At 42.1% G+C, this 23,107-nt stretch overlaps 1 protein-coding gene across 2 annotated transcripts in view; it reads right to left on the bottom strand.

Annotated features, from left to right (window-relative positions):
- Nucleotides 1-22,511, bottom strand: part of fam163ab (family with sequence similarity 163 member Ab) — a 28,250-nt gene extending 5,739 nt beyond the window's left edge. The window contains exon 1 of one of the 2 annotated variants that reach the window (XM_085138460.1): nt 20,309-22,511. The gene's annotated coding sequence lies outside the window, so the exon portion shown is untranslated. The remainder of the gene's footprint in view (nt 1-20,308) is intronic. The other variant, XM_085138459.1, reaches the window with a different exon arrangement.
- Between the last annotated feature and the right edge of the window lie 596 nt (nt 22,512-23,107).

The following is a 23,107-nucleotide window of genomic DNA, read 5'->3' as shown; positions in this document are numbered from 1 at the left end:
ATAATAATAATAATAATAATAACAACAATGAGTATGTGTTAGTCCCTGTAGGGAAATTGCTCCTCTGCATTTAACCCATTCACCCAGTGAAGCAGTGGGCAGCCACCAGTGCAGCGCCCGGGGAGCAGTTTGTAGGGACGGTACCTTGCTCAGGGTACCTCAGGGTATCCGTTCAGTGGGTTCAAACCCCCCCGACCTTCCGATCATGGGGCAACCACTTTACCTACTGAGCTATCCCTGCCCCTGTTTCTCTGTACTGTCGTAATTAAGGTTAAAAAGCACAAAAAAGTGTAATCAGGTATGTTTAACCCTTTAAAGCCTGAATCATGAAATAATAACCAGAATACAGCGGTCACTCGCTATAATGCGGTTCATATTTCACAGCCTCGCTGTTTCGCTGATTTTTTTATATGTGCAATTTTGCATGCTTTTTTGCGTCCTGATTGGCTGTAGACCCCTGTCAATCAATCTCCTCCGTGCCGTGTCTCCTGTACAGCACAGAATGCGTTCAGCTTGTCAAATTTACATAAATCTTCCATCGCTAGCAGCGTGACTCTTTAGTGCTGCACTGTATGTTTGCAAGTTTTCTCCCCAACAAACACAACAATGCCGACGAAACGTTTTGCACCGTCAAAGGCTCCTGCAGTAGCACCGAGAAGGCAGAGGAAGATGTTAACCATCACACAAAAAGTTGGACTTCTGGACAGGCTAAAGGAAGGTAGAAGTTACCGTATTTTTTGGATTATAAGGCGCATTAAGCGAAATAAAACAGTCAGAGAAGTCAAACTTTACTCAATTCACTCTTCTTGCTTCCTCCACTTCTGTACCATTGATTCATTAATGATTCATTAATGATTCATTAATGTTGAATTCTCTGGCAGCTGCTCTGTTCCCGTGTTGTTGGCCTGAAAACAGGGTTTGAGCTTTGGCTTCATTCATAATCCTGGACTTATTTTTCTATGAAGGTTTGAACTTTGAGAGTTTAAACACGAGATAAAGTGTGAAAATGTTCGTGCCTGTCTGAGAAAAGTGTATAAAGTGTGTAGTGAGGAGTTTGACAGCCTTAAAACAAATATAATCATTGTAAAAAACAGAGCTGTCACCTATCACGGGTTATTTTTAGAACATAACTCCCGCGATACATGAAGGGCCGCTGTATTTTTTTGTGGCGTTAAAGACTGGCGTTTACCTCCGCCAGTCTTTAAATGGTTTAAATTCAATATTTATTTGCGTTTGCGAGTTTTAATTTGCTATATCTGACATTTTTCTTTTCCAATTTATATCTTTAAAATGTTTTGGGCAATTTATTTAAAAAAAAATTGCACTGATGATGTAGAAGTCTCACAAACTCAAAAAACATTGACAACAACAAAACTTCATGTAACGAATATGATGCAGGAGTGGTTGTGGCTGCTTTTGACAACAGGTGGGTGTTCTTGTATCTCAGCTCAGCAATTATTGTCCTCAATTAAAGAGGAAATTCAGGCTTTTCAGTCTACAGGACAACGGCTTTCTGAGCAGACCTTTGTAAACACTCTCCAGGTGAGTGCCCGGCAGAACCAGGCTCAGGGAGGGGCGGGGCCATCTGCTGCGACCGGTTGGGGTGAGAGAAGGAAGACAGGATAAAGACATGTGGAAGAGAGCCAGAGGGGAAATGTGCACTCTTGGTACATTTACATTAGATTTTTTAAATTTTTCTTAAAGAAGAGTAAAATTAAGGCTACCCCAAACGGAGTGATGTCCCTGGGTCTACAGCCATGCTTTATGCACAGCCACACAAGCCAGTAATTAGCTGATGATTAGTTGGCCAATTTAATCTTTAAAACAATTTAAGTAACTGGCCTATGATAATAAATTCCAAGAAAGAAATGAACATTTTTACAACTCGTCCACACATCCTCAGAATTTTAAATCATTTCCTCTCCCAGCTGTCATAGGACAAGAGGCAGGGAACATGGCGGACAGGTCACCAGTCTGTGACAGGCCAACGCTTACGGCAAAGACACATTTGTGGCCGCTGGATAAACTGCCTCAGATCTCGGTGCCATGTCTGGCAGTACTGTTGGACTGTTGTCTGACTGACAGCAAAAGCAATGTAACGGTCTTTTGCATTTGATGCTTTGTTGAGCTGTGTTGTCCAGATTTTGCTCTTTTGCACCATCTGGTGGTGAACTGTGTAGGGTACAGCTGGGTGCAATTTGGGTCTCCACCCAGCTACTTTTTTGCAAGCGCACATGGTGTCTGCATGCTGCAGCTCGCACTTAGCTCCACACATGGAGAAAGTAACGTTCAAAGTTAGATAAAGAGAAGAAATAAGTGAGAAAAAAGATGGAGAATAAGATAATAAGGCCATGACGGACTATTTAGCCCCTCTGGATGTCAGCTCACGAGGTTTGTGTACTTTAAATGTTTTATTTTCTGTGATTAAGGACTTTTGATTGATTGACACCAAGAGTACATTTTGATGTGATGTTTTTGTGTTATTGTTTTCATCCGTGAGCAGTTCTCAGACCATAAAAACCCTGTTTTATAACTCTACATTGTGCCTATGTCAATCCTTGAGGCTGCTTCAAGCAATCCTGTGTGGAGTTTTCAAAAAGTTTAAACGTTAGAACGTTTAGAAATACACAATTAAACAACTCAGGAATATTTAAATAGAAATCCTTTTTTCCTACGATCCCTGAATGATCACTTCTCCCAAGTAACAGACACAAAAAGGTCAAGTTTATTTCTATAGCACGTTACCAAAAGGCCATGCTGCACAAAGTGCTTAACAATGTAAAAAATGCCACTAAACTAAATAGAATGCACAACAATGATGCAGTAAAATAAATAAATAAATAAAACGAGTCAAAAAAAACAACAACAACGGCTGTTAAAAGCAAAATATCCAACCCTGACCCCGTGGCGTGAGGAGATAGTGGACCCAAATGGAGCGCGGAGGCGAGAACGGTGATAACAAAAGGCAAGTTTTAATGTAAGGCGAGAACAGAAAGCAGGAATTATAAATACAAACAGAAAATCATCATTCAAAGAGTTTAACTTAAACCAAAAAACACAAACAGTGCTGTGACAAAAAAAAAAAGGCCACACATACTAGAAAAAAGAAAAACACAATAGCTCCACAGGTGCGCTGCTCGAGTGATAATATACACGGGCTAGGGCTGGGTCATATCATACCGTTCATGGTAATACCGGTGTGATGTTGGGCAACGATAAGAAAATGAAATATGGCGATAGAATATGGGTAAAACGCGCATGCGCAGTGCCTTTGTTTACGTACGCACATGGCGGCGACGCAGAATGAGAAGAGCGAAAGTGGATCGTTGAATGAAACGATGAACCTGAACTGGTTTGTCAAAATGCTGCAGCTTCACTGGTGTGGAACTGGTTTAGCTTTCGTCCATCAGATACACAACAAAGCACTATTTTTGGTAGCGCATGCTAGCGGGCCGTCGTTATTACCGTGTTGTTTGGAAAATACGGCGCACTTAAAATCATCCTTTGATTTTCCTGAAAGTCGACAGAGCCCCTTATAATCCCGTGTGCCTTATGTATGAACTCTGGTTGTGTTTACTGACCTCGAGACGATTTTATGTGCACGGCGCTCGAAAATCTGTCAAATGTTTCAGTACGACTTTGCTAAGCTACGAAGCCGCACCACTTGATGGATTGTCGGAGCATTACGGCTATCGTAGGCGGAGCCTCGGAGTGATACGTACTGTGCTTCAACATAATATTACCATATTGTGTGTGTATAACCTCTTTTTAAGTTGTGTGGATATTATACATGGTTATGCTGAGGATATGTCGGCCAGTTTCCACTGGAAATGTCTTTTGGTTAAACTGTCAGCAACGAATTTGCATTTGCACTGTTACATTTTTATATTTATTTTAATGCACTTAAAACAGCTGCTTGTTTAAGAGAAAATACATTGATGTTTGTTTGTTTTTTCACTAATAAAGTTGAGGAGTTGTAAAGTATTTTGTCTCACATCAATTATATCATCAATTATATCGTTATCGCAAATTTTCAAATATATATTGTGGTAAATATTTTTGGCCGTATTGCCCTGCTCTGGCACCGGTGCTAAGAACGTTCATCCATTCCTTCATTAAACCACAAAGACTTGGAAATGGCGTCCGAGGCTGTGATCTGAACCGCTACACTGGACCCGAGCTCATAAACCATGTTTCTGTCAGAAAGTACCCCAGCCCTCAATTATGTGTGCGGACTAAACTGGATGGCAGCTGACAGATTCCTCTCAACATTCATCATAACTCTCTTCCCCGTGAGCAGCCTCAGGCTCGGCACACCAAACTATTTTTCATAATTAATGCCAGCACGGTGACTTGTGCTGCGAGGAGGAAATGGAAATGGAGTCACTGCTGTCACCACATCATCCTTTACTCAGACGCAGGCACGAAATAACAGACTTGTTTTTCTGTTTACGTGTTGCTCTGCAAGCACTTTAAGACAAACTTCACATTCATTTGAGGTTCGTTTATTTGACAAACTGTCTGCATCAGCGGCGCACACAACACGCCCACTTAGACACACAGATCCCGTACACGCTGCATGAACACGCGTGTACAAGCAGAAAGGAAGTTGGATCAGATTAGAGTGACCCTCAAAACCCCCACAATGGCTGAAGAGCCCTGCACGCCGATAACGCTCTCCTACACGGACGCAGTGACACAAACACACACATTCAAACAGCCAAACATGCTTGAGCATTAGTGAACACGACAGAACATCCTCATAAAACATTCATTAGAAGTGACAGCAGAGTTTTCATAGCACTTAGCAGCAGTCGGTGTACAAAGAGGAGCAGCGTTTCATTTATGAACAGCACTGAGCCTCAGGACTCGTAACAAGTATCCAGTTTGGCTCGACACTGCAGTTTAATCGCTACATCTAAGGCCGAGCAGCTGGGATGGTTTGCAGTAATGTGCGTGGATACATTATTATAGCAGCTGAGGTCTCAGATTTAAGCACAGTGTTTAGTTTCTACACATGGAGCTCCTGTCATGCACTTCACTCCCAGACGGGAAAAAGGAAAGTGAAGCAAAGCATCACCAGGGTGTTTTTTATATTACCATTATTCTTACTTACACATAAGGTCTGCCTTCACAGCGCTTTGACAGTATGATGGTCTGTGTGTACCCAATGACATCATTGAACTATTGCTAATGAACTTCATTAGTTCTTCCAGTTGTTTCTCATAATCATACTTAACTTTCCAGCCTTTTGTTGCTCCCATCTCAACTTTTTTGATTTTTATTGCTGCCATTCAGTTCAAAATGAATATTATCCATTAAATAAGGGAACACTTTGATGTTCTGTTGTGAATAAAATTCGGTTCTTTCAGATTTGGCCTGGTAGTTAGTAACAGGCCGCATTAAGCTACGTTCCACATAATTGATTTCATATTATGACATACGCTACATGCATATGAGGCGCTTTGTTCCACCTCGTGTTAGACGACACGTATAATATGCAAAGATGACAGTGCAGAGCGCCGTGGTACTCGCTGATGCTTAAGAGGTTTTACACCTGCGATCATTGGCATTTTATTTTTATTGCTTTTCTTTGTCCCTGTTCAGGAAGGCGTTTCCTTTATAGGACAAAGATCCTTCATATTGTAAAACTACAGGTTTCCCCAGTTAGTGGTTTTGGCAAATCAGAGTAATGCACACTCCTCCCAGGCCAGCTCTGTCTTTGATGGAGTGCTCACTTTGGATTCTTGGCCATCAGTCATCAGGAGCGTATGAAGGACCTTGACTGCCCCCAGAAGATTTTTGCAAGATTGATTTTTTGGATCTTAAATTGTTCAGACCACCAGTAACTCACTGTCACTCTATGCTCCTTCAAAGACACTACAAACCCGCACTGGACTTAAATGGCATAGCTTTGAGTCCTGCAACATTAAGGATTTTTTACAGTTTGTAATGACAAATATGTGTTTTTGTCGACATATATTTCTTTAAATTGACTTCTGAAGATATGATCAAATTACCATTGTCAGATGAAAGACAATAAATCGCCCCTTTATACATAAAACACATCAAATCCCCCAAAAACTCTGCAGACAACGAGCGCCCAAACATACACCTCACACCCTACATTCTTTTAAATTTGTGACTTCGCATACGAAGTTCTAGTTTCAGAATATTCTGTAGCTTTGTGGTGGAGAGAAAACAAGTCACCCATCCAAACAGGATTCACGGTCACAGTTGAAATGTAATTTGTCTAATCCTGTTATCTGGCATTCCGAAAGCTTTCCCATATCAGCTTCCCCTCCCCATCATCTGTGTTGTGGCCAGGCGTGGGTGTCTGTGTGTGTTTGCATGCGTGTGTAAATGTGCGTTTGTTTGCATGCGTGGGTCTGAAGTAAACACAAGTGTGTGGGTTGGTTTATAAAACGTGGAACGCCTTTTTCTTCAAGATTATTCCTCGTAAAAGCGGAATAACGGGCAAAGTGAATCTGCAAAAGCTCCAAATGAAATCTGAAGATCAGCGTTTGGATTATTGGATTTTTGTTAATGTTGTGAGTTCAAAAGAGCAGCTTGTGCATAGTTTGATGCTGTTCACTGTTTACAGTCCTGCTCTGAAGTAAAAGTGTTGATAAATGTCGGCAAACAGTCACTTTATAAAAATGAAACGAAGAATAAAAACACACCTGTGTGAATGAGCACTGTCCTTGGTGCTGAAGTTACTGGAAGCAAAACCTGGATTATTTGTTGTTTTAAACCAGGGGGGCCAGTGTCCCTGCAGATTTTAGATCTCACCCTGGGTCAACACACCTGAATCACATGATCAGTTCATTACCAGGCCTCTGGAGAACTTCAGGACATGTCGAGAAGGTAATTTATCCATTTAAATCAGCTGTGATGGATCAAGGACACATCTAAAACCTGCAGGGACACCGGCCCTCGTGGACTGGGATTGGGGATCCCTGTTTTAAACCATGAAGCCCGGTGGATTCAGAGTCCCGTTGAGTTGAAACTCAGACTTTGTTAACCTCGAAATTAGAAGGAAAACATCAGGATTTCTTTTCCTGCTGCTCCTGCACCAGTTTGGCTGTGACGCCCCTTTTATACAGTTGATACCAAAGCACTTACAGTACAGTGTTTACCTTTATAAAATGAAATCATCATTTAAAAAGTGTATTGGTACAAACAGTAAATACTTCATAGATGTGTGCTCTGTTACATTCAACATGAATGTGTTTATAATCCTCAGTGTAAGCACAGAGTTTAAAACTAGTGTTTGAATCGACAGAGTGTGTGTCTGTGTTCTGACAGCATTTGGAGTATGTGCACACACTGAGATACGATCGTTTAAAGCTGCTGAGCAACATTTTAAAACGTACAGTGTCTGTAAATTTAACGTTTGAACCTTGACATCTTTTTCACTGCAAATGAGCAAAATCAGCTCATGAAAACATTTGGTGAAAAAAAAATCAGTTTTACTGGGTTTTATTAATATTACAGGTCTGTAAGTAACTGTGTCTCGTTAGTTTGAACCAGATCTGTATTTTTATTTGCTCTGAGATGCTTTTGTTCACTGTCAGGTCAGTAATGACCAGTGTTGGTCAAGTTACTTGAAAAAAGTAATCAGTAACTAATTACTGATTACTTCCCCAAAAAAGTAATCCCGTTACTTTACTGATTACTTATTTTCAAAAGTAATTAATTACTTAGTTACTTAGTTACTTTTTAAAAACACGATTTACAACCTGAATAGGTGATAAAGTGATAGATCTTTCAGCCCAATTCTACTTTTTCTGCATAATCCATCATACAAAATGTAATCAAATGGAAAAGTCTCTTTTTAAAACTTGTTTTATTAGTTTTAATCTCTTAACTTTATGCATCAAGCAAACATTTAATTATCTGCAACATTCTCTGACTGGAAGAAATTTGTTTAACATTTAAACCTATTTTCTGCACATTCCAGCACATAAAATAAAATATTTTTGTGTGTTTACACTAAGTCTTTCAAATAGATGCAAGTAAAACACAGCAGAAAATAAATAAAGTCAAAGACTAGCGGTCCTGTTGCTCTATTTTCACCTGTAAAGCAGGAGTGGGGTAGGCGGAGGGTTACCCTGGTGCAGGTGTGCCGCGGTCAGTGGAAGAATCCGCGAGTTTCTCTGTGAGTTTCCCATTACGTCGTAGCTACTCGGTGCTTGTTTGGAAGTTTAGGGGTTTTTTTGCTGTAAAAAGAAGTTTTCTTCCCACGCACAACGGACACTAATGTTTTTGTCACTTTTTATGGAATCAAACTCAAAGTAAGGTCAGTACTTCCACGCTTTAAACGCTGCACGCTCATACTCTCTCTGCACTCGATATATGATCCATTGTTGATCTGCACACAACTGTTGTCACGAACGTCGCACTCGCTTACGTCACTGTCATGAGACATTCTCGCAAAAAATCACGGTTTTAGTAACGCAGTAACGCAGCGTTCCTACGGGAAAGTAACGTAATCTAATTACCGTTTTTGCAATAGTAATCCCTTACTTTACTCGTTACTTGAAAAAAGTAATCGGATTACAGCCCATCTCTGGTAATGACAAACAAATCAAATGTATGATTGGGCAGGTTTCCAGCTTTATCTGTTAAGGAAAATTCAGTCTAGGTTAAATCTAAGTAAGTGTGTGTGTGTGTGTGTGTGTGTGTGTGTGTGTTTACATTCGTGGTTCATGGTTCAGGTTTTTATCTGGTGTGAAACATGGCCCACATGTTTGTGTTTATTTGGTTTGAAAAAGAAAGATTTTAGTCGAGCGTATCATTTTGATCCGTCATAAAACACTAACTCAGGCAGCACGGTGGTACACTGGATATAAAAAGAGGTTTCTCGGTTCGAACCTCCTCCACACCCTTTGTGTATCGAGTTTGTTGATCCGGACGTTGAGTTTTCAGGGAAACCCGTGTTCAAAAGAAGTTTCCCCCTTTTTAACTTAATGTCACTAATACTAAACTCTGTGTATGTAAGTATTTTAGCAGTTTACAGCTACACGTTGCAGAGGTGACAGCCTTCCAGCTGATAATGACTTCATTTCCAGGTGACCTTGAAAGCGTTGTTCATACAGTGAGGAACCTACCGGAGTTCAACCAACCATTCCCGTCTTCTCTCTTAAGCTGCCGCAGCAGTTATGGACCAATAGGCAGAGATTGATGACAGTGGACATTTTAGTTCAATTACTTGATTTTGCTCGAGGTCATTTGGAGCAAAGAATGCAATGAATGTGAAGAACCACTCTCCAGAATGATCCCGTTGGCCCTATAAACCCACATGATCAATAAAGACAGTAAAACGACTTCGTTCCTGTGAAGATGGAGAGAGATAGGACAATAGAGAGTTGGAACAGTTTGAATTTTTTTCCCCCGTCCAATCTGGACCACGTTCTGATGCCCTATACGCTTCTGGCAGATTTATAACTAGTGTACATTATGCTGTTATGCAGCCCTCCGGGCTACTGTACTCGAGCCTGCCAGCTCCTGATTCAGCCTTTCTGCACACTTGGTGTGACTCAAGATGTGGTGAATACCTTTACTCACATTGCAAGTGAAAGATTTATTACGCGCAGACTATGTGTAATTTCTATACATACATCAAATTCAATTTCCTCCCTCTTCATAGAGAATACCAGCAGTGCTGTGCTGGTTATGGCACTACCAGCTGACCGACGATCTCTGCCCTTTAACTGCTATTACAACCACAGCTGCTGTGCTGATAGTAATATTCCTATGACTGATAGCTCCAATAGGGCTGCTAATATTACTGCTTGATGGCTAATACTGTCCATGAGAGACAAGAATTACCATTGTCTCTTATATGATCGTTGCTTGTGCGGTCACACTAAACACGAGGAACGCGATGGTTAAATGTTTTCCCAAAATCTATTTTTTCAAATCAAGTCAGGGGCCAAGCAGTCAGTGTCTGTGAGGGCTTTCTAGTGAGTCAATTAAAAACCGCAATGGGCACAAAGCCTGCCACAGAGAGCCCATAAACTACTGTAGAAGGTTTTGCTCAAACACACTGCATTTAATAAACAGTGATGATCACATCTCACGAGAAGCCGTCCAAAACAACTGGCAGATACTCTCATACTGATAATAAATGTTTGTGACATCTCTCTCAACTATACAAAAGCTTCTGGAGTGCCTGTGGGCAAGGCACTGGATATTTCAACTCTGGCAGTGGCAGGTTACCTTTACACCCAGGTTTAAAACATATAGCAGGAAGTTTAACCTCATGATAAACATTCCCAACATTTAAACACCACAGTGAGCTGAATGAAAACGAGCTGTTGTACCTTTAACGCACATATTGTTCCAATAAAAGATTTATGTAACTTATATCATTTTCCAGTATAACGTCACCAGATAACAGGACATCAGCTTATTTCTCTTTTAAACTTGTCTCCATATGTTTTCTTGTAACTGCTTCAACACTCCTCATACCAAGGCTCCCGGCCTGTGGCTAAGCTCTGGACAGCTTTAGCTTTAGCTGCTTTCTTTCTGTTAGCGTCTTTAAAAAAAATTCATGTTCACCTGGATGATAATGGCTTAACTGTCTGATTACACATGTTGTCATAAATGTTTTTGCGGCAATTCCTCCAAATTTTACTTTGCTGAACTTTCTATCTGCCTCACTGACGATAAGAATTGGCCACAGACACATGCTAGCAACCTGCAGCTAAGTGACATGCTAGCAACCTGCAGCTAGGTGACATGCTAGCAACCTGCAGCTAGGTGACATGCTAGCAACCTGCAGCTAGGTGACATGCTAGCAACCTGCAGCTAGGTGACATGCTAGCAACCTGCAGCTAAGTGACATGCTAGCAACCTGCAGCTAAGTGACATCCTAGCAACCTGCAGCTAAGTGACATGCTAGCAACCTGCAGCTAAGTGACATGTTAGCAACCTGCAGCTAAGTGACATGCTAGCAACCTGCAGCTAAGTGACATGTTAGCAACCTGCAGCTAAGTGACATGCTAGCAACCTGCAGCTAAGTCACATGTTAGCAACCTGCAGCTAGCATGTGACTTTTATACAGTCACTAGTTTTCACGACTCTTTGCCCGAACCATCGTTGTGCTTTGATGAAACAGACCATCTCATAACTGGACATAGGTGAGCCTGACCGCATCGAGCACAGAAAATCGGTCGGTTCTGGTCTCTGCTGCCTGATCATATTATCTAATACTCAGCTTCATTGACCTGCCATTATTATATCAAGTAGTAGGTAAATATGGATGTTGCCAATAAGATAACTTAACAGAGCCTTCATTGATGTCATTACTACCTATTCTTTAATGTTAAACGGATGTCATTAATTAGCTCAGTTGTGCTTTTGTACATGTACTAAATGAAGCAATGAGATGTCTTCCAAATCACATTAAGATTCTTAACAAGCTGAAGCACTGAATTGCTGCATCTAACCTTAGGGGAAGACCTCTACCCACAGAGCTACTGACTAACACACACTTCAAAGCTGAAGACTTGAATTGATTTTTTTGCTAATTTATATCCTGTTCTGACAGATTCACAGTGAAGAACTTGAGCAAGAAAAGGAGTTGACATTAACATGCATGCAGCTTTGAGTTGAGGTTTACAGGGATTTCATTATAGCTGCTCAGCTCCTCCTCTGCTGTCCTGCGATATGCCAGCCTCCCTGCACATTTGGCAGCAGTGCAGCATCGCTGAATACACGTCCAGTATAGGGCAGTGAGCAGCCAGGGAAGCTGTAATTACTGTACCACTATTCTGCTGGTCAGCACAGTAGCCTCATAAAAGGAAATGAAATGTTCCAGCTTTAATCTTAGAGGGAGTAATGTACCACGAATATTGCATTAGCATACAGTCGCAAGGAAAAGTTGCAACAGATGCTCGAACAGATTGAGATCTGGAGAATTTGGAGGTCGGGTCAAAACTACAAACAGCGTCATGTTTGTCGAACCGTTCCTGAGCAGTTTATTTGTAGTGTGCCGGGATGCATTATCCTGTTTAACAAGCCCACTGTAATTAGGGAATACCAACGCCACGAAGAAGGTAGGCGACTATTTTTACACAGCTTCCTTTCAACCCATAGTTTAACCTGCCTCCATGTCTTCTCCAGTTAAATGTGCCCCACTGTACATGTGTTACAAAAGAAAGTATGATTCATATGATCAGGCTAATAGTTTGTGATGCCTTTACCTAAACGGTGTCTGCACCTGGACATTTTTTGGTTGAAATAAGAAGAAATGTAAATGCTTCACTCCAGCACAAACAAACACTTTGAAAGGCCTGGAGCAGTACTGCTCAAGAGCATTTAAACCTGCACGGTGCTGTAAGGCTGGACCATGAATACACAATAAGGCTTCACAAAGTATATCTGAACATATTATATTCTTTTGATGTCGTAACCTTTGTGCAAACAAAAACAGAATCCGAGCAAATACTTTCTTTTAAATTCTATTCAGAGGATTCTAATACAAGCTCTGCTGTCCCTTTAATCAACAGCTGTACACGTCTGGCTGCAGAGCTCCACCCACCGTGGGTGCCTGACCAATCACATTAGGGCCCCGTCCACCTTTGGGCTCCGCCTCCAAACAGGCATGGCGTCAACAAAATGAAATTCTTTGCTCGTATTACGTTTCAGCTCACGCAAACATTATGACATAAAAATCATTCCATAGTGTATGTCTTGAATTTATCTAATAAGACTAATTAGGATTCCAGGTAAGACTTCTTTTCAAAATAACACTTCTGATTAAATTTGCCCAAATTTAGAAGAAAGTGTTTACCTTTCAACCTCAAAATCATTCACTTTAACAGAGATAAACTATCAGTGATGCCTTCGTAGTTTTTATTTGGCTTGTGCTAAGTTCAGAGTTCTCATTTCCTTACTGTCCTGTCATTGTAGACTCAAAATCTAAGCGTGTCAGGCTACAAACCAGGCTAAACACTTTTATGGAAATGGCCATCAATCAGTCTATGAGCACCGTGCAAAGCCTGTGCCAACCTTCACTCCCTACAGTGCATTTCCCACTACTGTCAAAACAAACCCCAGTGAGAAAAATCCCTGGGTAAGTATGACTGTCAGTGCATTGATCAAAGCTATTTCAACACGTAGCCGTGAGACAAACTGAATGCATGACCTTCAGCTTGCAGGACGGTAACTGAATCCACTGTGCCATCCTGCCAACAGTCAGGCAGACTGAAGAGGAAATGCTTCCAGGACAAACAACCACTCAGCTCTCCTCTGGTCAGTTAGCAGCGGCTCTCCGCTAATTGTTTTTGAGAGGGTCGCTCATGAGTTTGTCTCAAATGCATCAGGAAGCAAAGACACATCAATAATCAAAGTATCTTTATGCAGACACAAAATTCCAATCTGCAACAAAAGGTTTGCCTCCAATCATCGCAGCATTGAGCTGTTTTCATCCCATCCATGCATGGTGAGGCTCGAGAAACAGAGAAGCAGCTTGTGACTGACTCTTATTGTAGGCAGGAAGAAAGAGAGGAAAGAGAAAAGAGACCTCGCAGAAATCCAACAACTTTATCACCCAGTTCATCTTAAGAACGTCAGTCTCTTCACGTGCATCAGTTTATTGAGATTAAAAGGTTTACAGACTTTGAAATAATGTGTTTTATTTGACATGGATTCATTTAAAGATTCATTTTGTGCAGCTCACCGTGCTTTAGCCATGTCACACGTTTTATTCATATTCAATATATATTTTACTGCAAATTCTCTGTGTTCATATTGATACTATCTGCATCTGGTAAGCTGACCTTTCTCATCTTTACTAACCAATGCATACATGCATGCTGAACTCTGGGCTGTGCCACAGCTCGGTGTGAGTGAGAGAAGCAGGAAAAACTGCTTACTGCAAGTATAAATGTTGGATGTGAGCTTGAAGCGGTGCTTGCGTAAGAGAACGGCTGCAGAATCAAAACTGATGCTGGGGAGCGGGCGGGCAGTGATGACTAAAAGATGTAATTTCAGGAAAGACGTGTTTTAAATAATAACAGTTCGAGTTGACTGTAAGATAAAGAGTTTCCTCTGCGGAGAACAGCTTAAGTCTTAAAACAGGAGGGACGGAGCTGAAGTCAGCAGTCAGTCATGGGCCACTTCATGAGTGGAAGCCTTGTTTTATTAGACGGGAGGATAGAGGCGCCTAGGGTAGGTGGTCTTATTGCCACGTTAACCTTTTTTCCTTTTACTTTTTAAGGACTGTGATCATAAAGAACTCCTAAAATCTGTCCCAGGCTTTCAGAGGAAACGTCCACTTAAAACTAACAAAAGGTCACATTTTGTGCGTTTGTGTTCCACAAATCCCGTGTGTGTACTAAACGTTTGTGAGCGTTCAGACGAGTGTATTTGTGTGCATTTGTTTCTCTAACTGAAGCATGAACTACAGATGAACTGCAGACAGCATTGGGGGAAAAAACAAGAAACCGGCCTTTCTCACATGTAGCACACAGCAGGAGATAATCCACTTCAGACACATTCTCAATGCTGGAAATATATTTAGTTTAGGTGCGGGTGTCTGGTGCAAGAGGTGGTGAATTCACTGGATTATTGCGCTGTTCTTAAATAGACATTACACAGAGTTTGCACAAGAAAGTTAAAAGACTGTTAAACCCTAAAACAAAGGGCCATCGTTGACCCTGTGGTTTAGAAAGAAGCACAAAGGACTTTGGGGAAAAATCCAAATACTGTTTGATCCGTATTAGAATTATTATTCTTTTCCCTGATTGCCAAGACTTTGGACCGTGTGGTGGATGCAGTGGAGGAGGGCAGTTGTGACAGAAGAGGATGCTACACGTAGCTGATTATTTGTGTGACGAGCCCCAAACGGAGCAACATAAATGGCCTGTATTTGTAAAGCGCTTTACTAGCCCCTAAGGACCCCAAACCAGTCATCCACCCATCCACACACTGGTGATGGCAGCTACATTGTAGCCACAGCCACCCTGGGGCGCACTGACAGAGGCGAGGCTGCCAGACACTGGCGCCATCGGGCCCTCTGACCACCACCAGTAGGCAACGGGTGAAGTGTCTTCACCCGTTGAAGTGTGAAGGTTGCCGGCTCGAACCGGCGACCTTCCGATTACAAGGTGACCTCCCAACTCTTGAGCCACGATCGCCCCATAAAGAACAAGAAGGTCGCACAGGGTTGGATGACGTGCACCTCACAGGGTTATTTATAGAAGAGCCACCTCCACAGGACAAGACTCGGCTGTCCATCTGCATCTAAAGGTCAAAGGTCGCTCTTTGAGGATGCCAATGTTCACATTTTGGACAGAGAAGACGGATGGTTTGAAAGAGGAGTGAAAGAAGCATCTATGTCCACTGTGAACGACCACTTTTGAACAGAGGGCGGGGCTTATGACACCAACTCTCTGCCATCTATAATCCAGTTTTGAGATCCTTCCCAGACGCCTTAACACCCACCTCAGGAGAGCCTTCACAATGAGTTCACCCAAACCTTGGCTGACTGTGACCTGCACCCGTGTTCACACCTTGGCTCGTGTGATTAGGTAGAGGATCAATAGGGGGTCCATGACCCTCTTGGGGCGACACTCCCATTGGGCTTAAAATCTGGGACTCTCCACCAGTTGCTCTTAGAACTGAAGAAGCTTCTTGGATGAAACTTCCAAGCTCCTCCGACTACGATGACCTGGAGGACTGAGAACCTTCACAGACTCACAGGGTTGAACATTTCAGTTCTCATGTGCATCTTTGGAAGATCCTTAAAAGTTCAAGTCCATCAATGAATGTGTGAAAACAAATGGTGCATAAATCTAAATGCCAAAGAGCTTCGTTCCCCTGTCTTCCTGTGCAGGAGAGTCAGTCTGGTGTCATCTAGAAGTTGTATGCATGTGTCTTTGTGTGTGTGTGTTTTTGATGAGTCACCACAGATGAAGCAGCCAGCAGCGGTAGAGCTACATTAGCAGATAACAGCATCTCTCTTCCAGAGACCACCGGCTTTGCCAACAGCCCTTCTTCTCATTCGGTTTGTCGTAACCCAGAGTACCTGCGCTTCAGGGCAACCCCGTGCTACGGCGTTTGGAAGTTAGCGTCACGAATGACCATCTAAAGCTGAATAACAGAAAGTAGATCTAAAAAAAAAGTGTGTTTGAGAGGACAGGAGCATGAGGATGCCCACTTCCCTTAATGTCAGCATGCTGTGTGTGAGCTATAATAGGATAGGAAAAAATACAAAATAAAAATATCTATCAAGTTCTATAGTTTAACGATGTACCAGGAACCAAATATTCCAACATATCACTGTTAATCGTGTATCTGGCACTCAGGTGGAGGTGGGCAGCTTACAAATACATGAAGGAGTTTCTTTATGATTTTTTTGGCACATTTATAAGCTGAAAGTAGCTTTCAGCTCCAGATCGTGCTAGAAACCAGCCATCACTGTTCAAATCCAGCTGGCAGCTAATAAAGAGGTGAAAACAAGCTGGTCTGACTGCGGTTAGATGCTAGAACTTAGCGTCCTGCTCGTGCTGCACTGCAGCTCGGACGCGGCTCGCCTTTCACGTGTGACTACAGTACGCTCAACTCTCAACTTTTATGGCAAGAAACATCAATACAGCAGCCAAAAAGACCTTAAGGGGCGATGAATAATTCACGCAAGGCTCCTGAAACACTGAAACACTTTCCTCTTCCCCGTGTCGTCTGAGAATCTCTCCACCAACCTCCAACAAACACACACACAGCCACGGCAACTCAGACGCACTCTTTCATGCATGTTGTCCCAGAAAATACACTCAGTGCAGTGTTAGCAGGAGGATGCAAGGACTTTACAACCAAAGGGAGGCTGAGTACAGCACTGTGCCACAAGGAAGCAAGACAGTCAGACTCTCTGACACAGGCCTTCCCTGAGGCAACGATGACTGCGCTTTGATTTCAAAAAATACTCATTTGAATTCAAAACACCACAGGGCAGTTTGAGACTGTCATCGTTTGGATGAGACACACTTATAATACACATTATGTCACACGCGGCGCCTACCGGGCTTCAGATGTTCATCTTGTGGGGACATGATGCAAGATTGTGGGTCAAAATTCAACCACTAGATCATTGGATGATTTATTTTTCTGCAGACTTTTAATGCATCTGCTTTGGCTGCATGGTTGCAAATTGCAGGAACCATTATTAAGATGCTTGTACAAAAACATAAGTGTTTGTGTCAGGACAAGGATACAGGTTTACAGTATCCAGTGTGGTGCTTCTGTCCCACCAACAGGTTAAATTGGCCAGCACAAGGTTAAATATTCCCAGCATTCCCGTATCCGCAGCAGAAACAGGAGAAATCACATTCATCGGGAGGATTCGTTGGGTTTTATAAGGCAAACTGTTTCCTAACTTCACTGAGGATGATCAAATATTTAGTCACATAGCCAGAGCAGGCAGTTACACAGCAGCTTGGTACTGACAAATCAAATGTTGCTAGCAGCCAGTTGTCATTTCCCACAGTGTTTTGAAGTGTAGGCGCAGCGCACCGCCGCACAGCCTTCGTGTTAAATACATTTTGTCTGTTGCTGCTGCGTTAGCTGTGACAGCGCTGACTGCAGACTCCTCTGGGAAATCAGCCCATTTCCTGTTGTATCACAGCCACTGGAGGTGAAGGAATTAAGACGTTTGTGTGTGTGTGGAAGCGGGAGGATGTAGAGAAGCTGCTCTACAGATATTTCATCAAGCTGTGTTTTCCAGCCAGTCTCCATGAGAAATGGGTCACACGAGGTTTTAATGTGGTGGAAATTAACGAACGAACATAAACGTCGAGGCGAAGGTTTTGTTTGGATGTTTGACGTGAACGTATCCGCTCATGGATAAAACACCGCCTATAGCAAAGGCTACAGTCAACACTGGACGTCAGTGCAGCAGCACAGGACAAGAGCTGAACACCATCACGTAGCAGCTTCCCAACAAAGTCACTGGTCAGTGAAAGCAGACGTGTAAAACATGAGGCCCGAGGCCCGGAATCAGACCGCCAAAGACACCAATCTGGCCCACTGGATGGCTTTGGAAAATGTGAAGAAGAGCTTTTAACTGTATCTCCTACTGATAAAGACCTCCCCATGGCTGCTCATCCACCAATGCAAATAAGTAACAGATACACCATTAAATGACAGAAGAAACTGTTTTTTTTCATTGTCTACTTTATGATTTATCAGTGGGTTCAAAATAAAAACAAGCAAAAAGAAAAAAAATGTCTCACTTGAAAAAAATGATCTACTTTAGAATAATATATATTTATATTAATATATTATTGCACTAACTGAAGTTTTTCTCTAAATTTACACATTTATTTCTTACTATTTCAGCCCAAAGCAGCATTTCTTTCTCATGTGAAAACTGCTGATGTTGTGCTTTATTTGGGTCTTTATATTAAACGTATTCACGCAGATGGAAACAGAGATTTCACTGGTCCGGCCCGCCTCAGATCGAAGCCATCAAAGGGCCCAAAGTGTAAAATGAGTTTGACACCTCTGATTTAGGCGTTTTGAACATGTCAACTTTAATCTAAAGAAAAGACGGTTAAATATATTTCTTCTTTCTCGGACAGCAAAGTAACTGCTGCATGTGCAAATGAGGCAGCAGCACAAACACGTTGCACATGTTGGTCGCACACAGTGTCACTACATATACGCTACTGTATATGAACAGTGTTTCCACAGAAATACTGTGTAAACGACTGACGTAGCCACCAAAACACCACCTGGTGCTTAGTAAAGAGCTTTTGCGATGCATAAAACTGAGCGTTTTGAAACCGGATACGACAGGCGAAGCACATATTTGACTGTGAAGTCAACGCCATGTGTTAAGGCGTTGAGGTTAAAAGTTGGCTGAGATGGCGCCGCCCTAGTGGCAGCCTGCTGTAGCAGCTCCCGATCGCCGTAATGTTCTTTTTTAATCTTTTATACTTATACCTATATCTTTATATTTATCTGTTTATCTTAATATGCACCTATCAATGTCTCTGTTTCTACACTCATTTTATATGAGTGCTTGATGTTTGTTGTATGTTTGCTGCTAGGGCAACTAAATTTCCCTCTGAGATTGATAAAGTTTCTCTGGTAAAAAGTTGCCTGCATAGTCCCCATTATTCACTCTAATAGTGACCATAGTTTAAACGTCCACATGACCTGAAGATAGAGGTCATAAAGTCGCAGGAAAATCTTTACTGAGGAGCAGTCGAGTCAAGCACATTATCGTGTAGATTTGTCTACAACTGGATGTTTTTCTCACAGAAGTCGCCCCCTGTTGAGCGATGAAAAGAATGCAGGTCCTTGGTGTCACTTTCAGACTGAAGCAGCATCCGTCGTTCATACAGTCTGTGTTGTGAGGAGGATTATGTTTTTGCATGCGTGTATATGCAAGCGAAAGAAGGCTAATAAACTAATAAACGACACTACATAACAGAGCCATAACCAGCTTCGTCATCCTGCAGCCTCCATGAGCAACAGCGAGCACCATCAGTTCTCCAAATTCTTCAGGTTCTGATCACGCGAACACAAAAAAACAACCTAGAGTGCAGAAACTCAGAAACCAAAACAAAGCGAGCACGTTTTTTCTTTGAAACTTTGCTTTGGTAGCAGCACTCCGAGGATCGACTTCCTTTTGGAAACAGCCTCAAGTGGCCATTTAAGTAAGAGCAGTTATTTGTGATGGATAAATATTTTTCTTCTTTCAGTCCAAAATTCTGCGTCGTATTTTGCAACTTGATTGTACAATGTGACCATTAAATGGTTGCATCTGTGTCATGTTTTGCATGTGGTACAGTGAAGGACTTTGGGCTGATCTCTCTCCAGGGGCCAAACTGAACTTCAGATCCCAGCAGTGACTCTCAGGAACCTTACCTCGTTTCCACCATCTGTTCAAAAACACTAACCCCAAGCAGCAAAGTAGCCGTCACTGCCTTCATCTACACATCTCTGTTTAATTAATTTCATTTAATGAATTGCCAGCAGGCGATCACAGTAGAATCAAAATGGCAACACCTCCAGCTGAGCTTCTCCACCCTCACTTTATCTCCACTGCCCACATTTCACGATGCATAAAAGTGAAAAAATAGCCTCAATTAGACCTTCTCTGCCAGGTAATGTGACATTTTCATAAACCTAACAGAATAGTGACCCTTCTGAACCCCAATCATTCTAATCACAAACTAAAACCTCTGATTAAAAACAAATAAATAATAAATAAATTGATTTTAAATAAATCATATTTTTGTTGAAAACGTCTTGCTTTGTGCTTACAAACAGTTTCAATTTCAACCACACATACCTGATCTAATTACATGGTCCGCTCGTCAATCTTGGGCCAATCTTGTGGAAACTGACCATGAAAAATCCACCAGCATCCTTATCGCAGCAAGAGGAAGACAGAGAAACGCTGCACATGGGACTGCGGCGGAACTTCTCCGAGGATGAGCCGGAGTCCAGAGCGCGTACAGCCGCCAGGGAAACTAAACACCAGCGGTGTGGAAACCCCAGATTAGAGGTCAAATGCACGGCTGTGAACACAGCCAGAACCGGAGGACACTGAAAAATGGAGCATGCTGACGGCGCGGCAAACAAACCGATAAGGACGAGGACAACTCCGAGATGAGCGCTTTTTACGCGCATGTAGTGTGTGAAAACGCGTTCACCTCCATTCACAGCGGCGTTATTCTCGGGACTCCAAGAGAGAAAAAAAAGCGGCAGGAAGCTTGAAATCACGGAATTTAAACCGGACACATCCAACAAGTGCGGGACGCGAAGGCGAAATGACGCTGCTGGGCGGACTGGGGAGCGATGGGAGGAGAGGAGTCGCCCCACATCACGCAGAACCTCCCTTAAAAAGAAGGCGTGATGTAGTGGGCCTACATTTCAGAGCGATGCCAAAATATATTTATATATGAGCCGGAATATTCCGCTTAACTCGATGCCAGTAAAAATGAAGTGCGATGTTTCTGAACTCTGTTTAATCACCGCATAACTTACAGAGTGCGCCATATTCAACATATTAGTACTGTATCATATTACTGTATGAGTATCACAGTACTGTATGATGGCAGTAGAATTCAACATGCTGATATAGTAGAAGAAAGAAAGTTAAATGATAAATATAATAACACCAAAAATAGCATTTAGTCATCATTATATAGATGAGGACATATCAGCCATGCTCATCACCCATAAACTCCTTTAGACTCAACAACACAACCTGGATGTTACCCTGAACGCTGGTTCAGAATGTTCCCATTAGAAAGCAAAGGCTGGGTAATGCTACAGTAGAGCCCCCATACACAGACCATTGAGCCACAGTAATTGATTTGCCCTCAATCACTGTTCCTTTAATCTACTTACTGTTGCAGCCAAGTCAACGCCAATATTGACGGAGAGGGAAGGCCTGGCTGACTAAAAAGGGATGTGCAACAAAATTGAGACACACAGATTAATGCAAGTGAATCCAAGAAGAGCAGGGCAGCGGAAGCTGGGCGGTCTCGCTCCAGGCTCTCAAACTACAGAGGACAAAAACTGCCAAAATCACAAAGCAATAAATGATTAAAATGCATAAAAAATAAAGGCAAGGCAAGTTTATTTGTATAGCACAATTCAACAGCAAGGTGATCCAAAGTGCTTCACAGAGACATTAAAAACAGAAACAAATAAAAAGCAGGATTTAAAATGGGAAAAAAAAGTAAGTTTTAAAATTTAAGCTTAAAAGTAAAACGGATTTGGTGCTTTATTCAAATGCAGCTGAGAACAGGTGAGTCTTCAACCTGGATTTAAATAAACTGAGTGTTTCAGCTGATCTGAGGCTTAATAAATAATAAATACAGTTTGCATTAAAAAGGTTATGTAATATAATATGATTCTTCTTTTTAGCTTTTAGCTTTGTTTTACTTGTTGACCTCTAAGAAGCTTGGACCTGTTTATTTTTCATCAATACAATTTATTGACGTATTATTTGACTGTATGACTTCCAGCTAAGCTAAGGGACAAGTCCATACATCACCAAATGGCTGACCTCGGTCCGGATCCGGACCAACTGCTGGATCTGTCCGGACCGGTAATCAGTGCCAGAAAAAAATTCCCCATGATACATAAACTCAGAGCTCTGTTTTATCAGTACGGCGTAAAACAGAGGGCGCAGGTAAACCAGTCCTTACGGTAATCGCCTACTGTTTATGGAGTTGGGCAGAAAAGTCAATCAGACATATAGCGTACTGCAGACACAACATAGAGAGGAGCAGACACGGCGTGCTCGACGGTGAGCGAGTGGACGGATCAGTGTGGGCTCATTCCTCCAAACCTTTATGCCTCACATGCTGTGAAACAGTGGAGCTAATCTAAAGCGGGAATGTTAAGCGTCTCTATGAAACCAAACACAAGTTTGTTGGAAAGACGTATCCACCAACACACACATTCATATGTGCACCAACCACGTTCAGACCCAGATTCAAGCTCCTCACGCAGCAGTCACATGATCATTTATCCCACTGAGGGATAGTGGGCGCTCGTTTTAAAAAGGGCCCGTTTTTCCAGATGTGATTTGTTTCTTGAAAAGCTGGCCTCAAATTCCTCTTTAATTGTTTGAAGAAACAATTAGGAAAGGAAAGAAGAAAATATGAGGAGAAACGAGACACTTTTTTGGAATAAGCACTTTTGATTGTATTATTATGAAGAAGAATATGTTTATTATTTGTAATGAAGGCCTGTAGTTCACTCGGTTAGCCATATGTGTCTTAATGTGAACAAAAAATAAATATCACTGTGATGAAGTGGAAATACACAACGATGATTTGATTGACATGGGATGAAATAGACGTGAGATCTGGATCTTGTTGTGAACGAAATCTTAGTAATCAAACCATCTGGGATTTTAATTTGTTACCCCTGAACTAGTCCTTCTTCTAAGTGTAGACAGCTACATCAGTGCTGTGGGAACAGAATCAGTATAGAAAAGCATCCATCCATCCCCCATCCATCCATCCATCCATCCATCCATCCTCCCATCCATCCATCCATCCTCCCATCCATCCATCATCCATCCATCCATCCATCCATCCATCCATCCCCATCCTCGTATCCATCCACC

The sequence above is a fragment of the Neolamprologus multifasciatus genome, chromosome 17 (assembly GCF_963576455.1).
Source record: "Neolamprologus multifasciatus chromosome 17, fNeoMul1.2, whole genome shotgun sequence".
Taxonomy (NCBI): Eukaryota; Metazoa; Chordata; class Actinopteri; order Cichliformes; family Cichlidae; genus Neolamprologus; species Neolamprologus multifasciatus.
This window is presented reverse-complemented; position numbering and strand designations above follow the sequence as displayed.